Consider the following 8251-nt stretch of genomic DNA (forward strand, 5'->3'; position numbering starts at 1 on the left):
TTCATTAAAAGCATTATAGATATGTACTTCATAGAAACTGTTACCCTTTATATATTCTAACCACTCTATTTAATGTATTCCATATTAAGGGTCCTAACCTAGGAACTAAAATATTTCTCTCCTTCTCAACTTTGCCTGCAGTTTTCTCTCTCTCCTTCCCTTCCTCTAACCCCTCCCTCTCTCACTCCCTCCTTCCCTCCCTCTAACCCCAGCCCTCTGGCAGAACCAGGAAGTCCCTCCCCTTCACAAACTCTCTTCTGAGGAAATGAAACTGATCTGAGTCTCTGTCTCGTCTGTCTGTGTGAGAGTGAACAACCGTCCCAATGGCTCAGAAGGGAGTTCTGCTGGACCAGGACCAGCTCTGCTGTTCTGTCTGTCTGGATCTACTGAAGGAGCCAGTGGCTATTCCCTGTGGACACAGTTACTGTAGAAGCTGTATTGAGGACTGCTGGGATCAGGATGTTCTGAAAGGGGTCTATAGCTGTCCTCAGTGCAGAGAGACCTTCACTCCAAGGCCTAATCTGAGGAAAAATAACATGTTGGCTGAGGTGGTGGAGAAACTGAAGAAGACAGGACTCCAGGCTGCTCCCCCTCCTGCTCTGTGCTATGCTGGACCTGGAGATGTGGTGTGTGATGTCTGCACTGGGACCAGAAAGCAGAAAGCCCTCATGTCCTGTCTGACGTGTCTGGCCTCTTACTGTGAGACTCACCTCCAACCTCACTATGAATTTCCTGCTTTGAAGAAGCACAAGCTGGTCAAAGCCACCGCACAACTACAGGAGAAGATCTGCTCTCATCATGACAAACTGCTGGAGGTTTACTGTCGTACCGATCAGCAGTGTATCTGTCTGCTGTGTGTGATGGATGAACATAAAGGCCATGATACAGTGTCAGCTGCAGCAGAGAGGAATGAGAAACAGGTAAGACCAGAACAACTTGTTGGTGACTGTCTGATAAACAAAGAATTAAAGATACAGTAGGAACTAAGGCTTTTTGAATATGAGATCATTCAAATGAAATGGATCCACAAATATGAACACAAACCTTGAGGATATAGATATGTTAACCCAGATTCTCCAAATGTATCACCATTTTCTAAAGTCAAACACTATTATCATTCTGAATGGCCTTTTATGAGTCCAAAGTTCAGTCTCAACCTCTTGATACATGTAGGCCTACCATAAAAACTATAATCATTCACATAGCAACATAATATCATATTGTAAATGGACCATCAATATTTCAGACCTTCCTCTCTATGGGTCCTATGTCACATTAATATACTATTGATCTACTGGGCAAATAAAGCTTGATAGCTCATTGAAGAGTGATTCTCCACAGAGGCAGCTGGGGATGAGTCAGCAGAAGGTCCAGCAGAGATTCCAGGAGAGAGAGAAGGAGCTGAAGGAGCTCCGACAGGCTGTGAAGTCTTTCAAGGTGAGTATTGTTGACCAGAGGAGACACACCATTTCACTTCTCTCCTCCATTCAGAGAGAGGTAGAGGGGCCCCTCTCCAATCCCACTGACCCCATTGTTGGGAACAGGCTGTCTGGACCCCTTTCAGAGAATTGACTGCTTAATGTAACTGACGGGATATGAACCCAGGTCTACCGTGGGATAAACCAACATCTTGACCATTACACCAAGAGGACATTCCCTATTGGGCTACCCTGATTTAGAAGTCGCAGGCGGGGCTACCTCATCACATAACCATGAGTAACCATGACTGACTCATGTCCCCTATACATTAACATGGAGCTCTCTCTCAATTCAATTCAAAGATCTTTATTGGCATGGGAAACATATCTTTACTATGCCAAAGCAAGTGAAGTAGATAGTAAACAATCATGAATGAACAGTAAACATTACACAACATTTATTTTCAAAAGAATAGAGACATTTCAAATGTTATAATTCAAGTGCAAACAGAGAGAGCCGTGCACCAGACTGAGTTCTGGAGGTGAAATGGAAATGAATGAGGGAGAGTTAAGTGAGGTAGAAGGTGTGGAGAAGAGCTCAGAACCAGAGAAGTATTTGGTCATATGAGATTTGACTTCAGAAGAGTTCCAGGGTGTGTTGAGTGGTGGTGTCCCGTCCTCCCAGGTCGTTGGCATGGTGCAGGAGCAGATAGGGTCAAAGTAGTGGAATGGGGTAGTGGGTTTTTAATGAGTGTAGGGTTAGTTGGCATGGTGCAGGAGCAGATAGGGTGAAAGTAGTGGAATGGGGTAGTGGGTTTTTAATGAGTGTAGGGTTAGTTGGAAGGGTGTTGTTTTATTTAATAAAATATGAAATGTTCCTTTTCCCATTTTGTATCACAAAGTAAAATAGATTTATATTATAGTCCAGTTGGGGGCGATAATACAACATATTGGATGCCAACCGCAGTTAAACTCCAAAGAAGAAGAAACGTTATATTATGTCTATGTACAGTGTTGTAACGATGTCTCTCTCTCTCTCATTCCATCACTTTCGTGGTAGTTGGTTGTGTGGGTCTCTGGTTGTGAATGGGGTACTGACAGACAATCGTTGATGGATATTTATAGAGCTCTGATCAGGACGACAATTGATTACGGGTGTATAGTTTATGGAACAGCGGCAAAGACTTAAGCTGGACAGAATCCAGTATATAGCTTTAAGGATATGTATTGGTGCATTTAAATCAACATCTGTATGTGTCTTACTAGTGGAGGCAGGTGAGATGCCTTTGGGTATACGGCATAATAAATTGTCATTAGCTTATTGGGTTGCAAGGCTGTGAGGTTGAGCATCCCACTGCTACTGTTCTAGATGACTGTTGGGAATATACTAGTAGACAAGGCAGTGGTTTTGATTGGACAGTTGTAGATATCAATGTTATTATGGAGAAATGAGAGAATGGGTGTAGTAGTGAGATTCTGCTGGGTCCCAGCACATTCAGGTGTGGAAGGGAATGAAATTGTAGACCAGTTATCTAAAAGAGCTTTACAACAAGATATAATATATATTAATGTTCCACTGGGTAGATGTGAGGACAAATGTAAGATCAGAGACATTTTGATAGATGTGTGGCAGAAGAGATGGGGACTCTGAGCACAAGGGACGGCATTTATATGTCCTCTAAAGGTCGGTGGACCAAGGTTCAAAGGTCAGATTAGGAAGGAAGAGGTGGTGTTTACTCGATTGTGTTTAGGACATTGTACATTGAACTGGTCCTTACATCTGGTTGGCAGCATGGGAATGGTTTGTGTCTGGAGGGTATTGTCAATGAAACGGTGGAGCATGTGTTGTTATATTGTTGTAAAGATGTAGAAGAGAGGGAAAGATTGAAGTGTAGGGTCATTGAGGTTGGATGGGGTTGGGGGGGTTGGAAGGGATTTGGGGGATGGGGGAGGGTCTATTAGAAGTTAGTAGGACTCATTTTTATTTTCTCATAAGTACTGAGTTAGGTAGGAGGATTTAGAAATGGTGTAAACCGTGATTGAACACACTCCAGCACAGTAGGTGGCGCCATGCACCTTTAACGTTGGTTTGCGGACCGCCATTATATCATAGAAGAAGAAGGTGTTGTGTGAGGGTTTTGTGGTTCCTGAGGAGGGCTACTATTCTTTTTGCGTATTTTCCAAATGTATTTTGTAGTTGTTAAAGGTTTATTTATTAGTTTCCACTGTTTATCGGTTAGAGTTGAGGGGGGAGTAGGGTAGTTTGTTTGGGAGGTGTGATGTCCTCAACCGAGTGGAGAAGAAACGCTGTCTCTTCAGGTGTGTTCTGGAGAATGGTGTGGAGGAATTATTGATCATGGTCGGTGAACAGGTGGGAGAGGAACATATACACTGTATCCAGAATGAACAAGGCGGTGGTTGTGGTAATGTAAAAGGTGAGTCTTGTTGCCCGGCTAGTTACCAGTATGATTTATGTGAGGGGTGTGTTGGTGCTGATTTCGACAAGAGTAGTGGTGTCTAATCTGCCTCCGTTTATTACGGACGAACAGATCCGTGAAGAGTTGGTTCGTTTTGGGCAATTTACAAGTGGTTTTCTGAACTAAATTCAAGGTTAAACAGGGGAGGGGTGGTACAGAGGATTTGTTAGCACAGATAGTGTGGACATTTTTATAAATATTTTCTGATGAAACTATCCACCAAGGAGCCCAGTGATATAATATTGATATATATATATATATAGATAGATAGATAGATAGATAGATATATAATATTAGCATATGTCCCAGCTGTTTGCTGTGGTTTTGAAGTAATTCTCTTCCAGCCCACGTTAACCTTGTAGGTTTACCTCAGGTAACTTATTATTAACTAGGTTACAGCTACTTGGTGAGGAAGCTCACTGTTCACCTGGTTACACGTTGTAGTGACCTACAGTGTTAGTGAGTAGAACAGATGGTTGGTGCAAAGACATCAAACGTTAAACATGTTTAAACATATTTTATTTCAGAAAAAGGTTTAAAACCTAAACAAAACGTATGTCCTTGTCCTCTTTTTCAAGATGTGGAAGAAATGGCTGCTGGGTAATATGATAATCGTTGAAATCTGTTGGTTCGTAGGCATCAAATAGAGAGAATGCTGCACAGGTTCACTGAGTTGTAAACCAAATGGATAGGTGGAGATCATTGATTTGTAGCTCTGACACAGTTGCTACCTCAGATTATGAGCCTATCAAGTGTGGTGAATGAGGTATGTAGTACCCACAGAAGACCACAGGGAGGAGCAAGAGAGACATAAACCCATACAGTTTTTCTCTTTAAATACCCTGAACCTAACAATCAATCAAATGTATTTATGAAGCCCTTTTTACATCAGCAGATGTCACAAAGTGCTGTACAGAAACTCTAACCCTACGTATAACCTATTTTAGCCTGAACCCTAATTCTAGGGTAGTGTAGCCTACAACTATTTTAGTAATAATATTATGTTAGTAAATACCGTTTTACTACTAAATAACATTTGTTATTTTTTAAATTAAACCTATTTAAGCATTTACTTTTTATTAGTTATTTTATTATATGTATTATTGCAAGGCAGAACACTTGTTAAACAAGACTCATTTGTTTTATATGTTAAATGTGGTTTGAACTGGGTGACATAGTAACCTCTATGTGAAAGTCCAACAATTGGCGTGGGATAGGTGGGGCAGGTTTGAGACTGATCTCTGGAATTAAATACACTTTATTTCTCAGCTGCCTCACCAATGTCTTTACGTGAATTAATAACTTTTAATTGGTAAATATTTCCAATAGATGGGAGCATAAGTCCACGAAGCATCAGTTATAGGCTACAAGCAGCAATATGATTGACATAAAATAGCATGCAACCAAAGACTATATGTCCCATGATTTTCTAAAATGGTCACTCTTACTTTACAGTTAGCTATATATCTCTTGTTAGTCCTGTGTTGCTTTTGGGTGATCAAAACAATATTAACTATAGCAGGTATTGAACACGGGTCAAAATACCAACAAATAGCCAAACACTCTAACCACTAGGCTACCTGCTGCCCAGCCAAACGCTCTAACCACTGCCCGGCCAAACGCTCTAACCACTAAACTACCTGCTGCCCGGCCAAACGCTCTAACCACTAGACTACCTGCTGCCCGGCCAAACCCACTAACCACTAGACTACCTGCTGCCCGGCCAAACGCTCTAACCACTTGACTACCTGCTGCCTGGCCAAACGCTCTAACCACTAGACTACCTGTCACCACTACACTCTAACCACTAGACTACCTGCCACCCCTACACTCTAACCACTAGACTACCTGCCACCTCTACACTCTAACCACTAGTCTACCTGTCACCTCTACACTCTAACCACTAGACTACCTGCCACCCCTACACTCTAACCACTAGACTACCTGCCACCCCTACACTCTAACCACTAGACTACCTGCCACCTCTACACTCTAACCACTAGTCTACATGTCACCTCTACACTCTAACCACTAGACTACCTGCCCCCCTTTCACAGAGGTCTAGTTTACATTTACATGTGAGTCATTTATCAGCCACACTTATCTAGAGCCACTAGGGTTAAGAGCCCAAATCTGCTAGTTAAATAAAAGACTGCTGTTATAACTTTCAGACTGCCATTGTTTTGGGGAAATAGGGACATGTCTATTTGCTACTGGAGGGGGGACCAGGAGGGAGGAGAGTAGAGCAGGGCCAAGCGGTGTTCTGTACCTGCCTGTCCAGGAGGGGGGACAAGGCCTGGTGGACCCGGAGAGCAGGGTGGCAGCGTTCTGACTCAATGAGGTGCAGAGGCTACTGTACCTACTCTCTCTCTCTCTCTCTGTCTCTCTCTCTCTGTCTCTCTCTCTCTCTCTCTCTCTCTCTCTCTCTCTCTCTCTCTCTCTCTCTCTCTCTCTCTCTCTCTCTCTTAACAGCGCTCTGCACAGGCAGCAGTGGAGGACAGTGATCAGATCTTTACTGAGCTGATCCGCTCCATTGAGAGAAGGAGCTCTGAGGTGAAGGAGCTGATCAGATCCCAAGAGAAGGCTCAAGTGAGTCAAGCTGAAGGACTCCTGGAGCAACTGAAGCAGGAGATAGCTGAGCTGAGGAAGAGAAGCACTGAGCTGGAGCAGCTCTCACACACAGAGGATCACATCCATTTCCTCCAGGTAACTAAACTGTCTTGTTACATTTGATAAGAAATTAACTTAATGTGAAACTATTCATCTCAATCATTATGTTGTCCTGTCTCTCCCTCTCTCTGTCTCTCTTTGTCTCTCTTTGTCCCTCTCTCTCTTTGTCCCTCTCTCTCTTTGTCCCTCTCTCTCTGTCTCTCTCTCTGTCTCTGTCTCTCTCTGTGTCCCCCTCTCTCTCTGTGTCCCCTCTCTCTGTCCCTCTCTGTCCGTCACTCTCGCTGTCCCTCTCTCTCTCTGTCCCCCTCTCTCTCTCTGTCTCCCTTTCTCTCTGTGTCCCTCTCTGTCTGTCTCTCTCTCTGTCCCTTTCTCTCTCTCTCTCTCTCCAGAGTTATCAGTCTCTCTCCAGTATCAGTGTATCTTCAGACTTACCCAGCATCGTTGTCCGTCCTCTTCAGTACTTTGGAGATGTGAGTAAGACTGTCTGAACTGAGAGAGAAACTAGAAGACTTCCTTAAAGGAGAATGGACCAAGATCTCCACTACAGGTGTGTTGAAAACAATAAGAACATCAACTTTAGACCATTGAAAGTTCCCTACTAGTCATATACATGTGGAATATGGTATGATGATAACATTCCCTCTCTCTGTCAATGTGTTTGTGTGTCTGTAGTGAATAAAGTGGATGTTGTACTGCCTCCAGAGCCCAAGACCAGAGAACAGTTGTTACAATGTGAGTCTCTTTATTGTGAAGTAACAAACAGTCTCTTTTTACTGACACTCCTAACAATCCCTCTAGAAATATATAGCAATAGTAGATCTAATCAAAGACTGGGTATCTATCTGACTCCTCATATTTTTCTGATTTGATCTCTGCTGTGCTCTAATCAAAGACAGGGTAGATACAGTATCTGACTTAACTTATTGTTCTGACTCCCCTCATTGGTCTCTGCTCTGCTCTTTTCCCAGATTCCTGTCAGCTCACACTGGACCCAAATACAGCAAACACACGTCTCTCTCTGTCTAAAGGGAACAGAAAGGTGACCTATACAGGCCAAGTCCAACCATATCCTGACCATCCAGACAGATTCACCAACATCTACCAGGTTCTGTGTAGAGAGGGTCTGTCTGGACGCTGTTACTGGGAGGTGGAGTGGACTGGTAATGTTTATACAGCAGTCTCATATAAAGACATCAGCAGAACAGAGACAATGTGTGAAGGTGTATTTGGATACAATAACAAGTCTTGGAGTTTACAGTGCTGTAGTGGTGGTTATTGTTTCATACACAATAATGTTGAGACTGAAGTATCAGGCCCTCAGTCCTCCAGAGTAGGAGTGTACCTGGATCACAAGGCAGGTACTCTGTCCTTCTACAGTGTCTCTGACACAATGACCCTCCTCCACAGAGTCCAGACCACATTCACTCAGCCCCTCTATCCTGGGGTTTGGCTTACTGGTACTGCTGAGCTGGTTAAACTGTAGTAGGGCCCACATAGATACTAGTCATGCTGGTGTAGTCTATAGCTGAGCTGGTTAAACTGTAGTAGGGTCCACATAGATACTAGTCATGCTGGTGTAGTCTATAGCTGAGCTGGTTAAACTGTAGTAGGGTCCACATAGATACTAGTCATGCTGGTGGTGATGGTCCCCAGATGTGATGATTCATTCTACTCTGTTTTATCTAC

The 8251-nt window shown here is 43.3% G+C and overlaps 1 pseudogene; it reads left to right on the top strand.

Moving 5' to 3' along the window:
• The first annotated feature begins 277 nt into the window (after positions 1–277).
• LOC115191422 (tripartite motif-containing protein 16-like) lies at positions 278–8048 on the top strand (annotated as a pseudogene).
• The last annotated feature ends 203 nt before the right edge of the window (positions 8049–8251 follow it).

Source organism: Salmo trutta, chromosome 4 (assembly GCF_901001165.1).
Source record: "Salmo trutta chromosome 4, fSalTru1.1, whole genome shotgun sequence".
In the NCBI taxonomy this organism is placed as follows: domain Eukaryota; kingdom Metazoa; phylum Chordata; class Actinopteri; order Salmoniformes; family Salmonidae; genus Salmo; species Salmo trutta.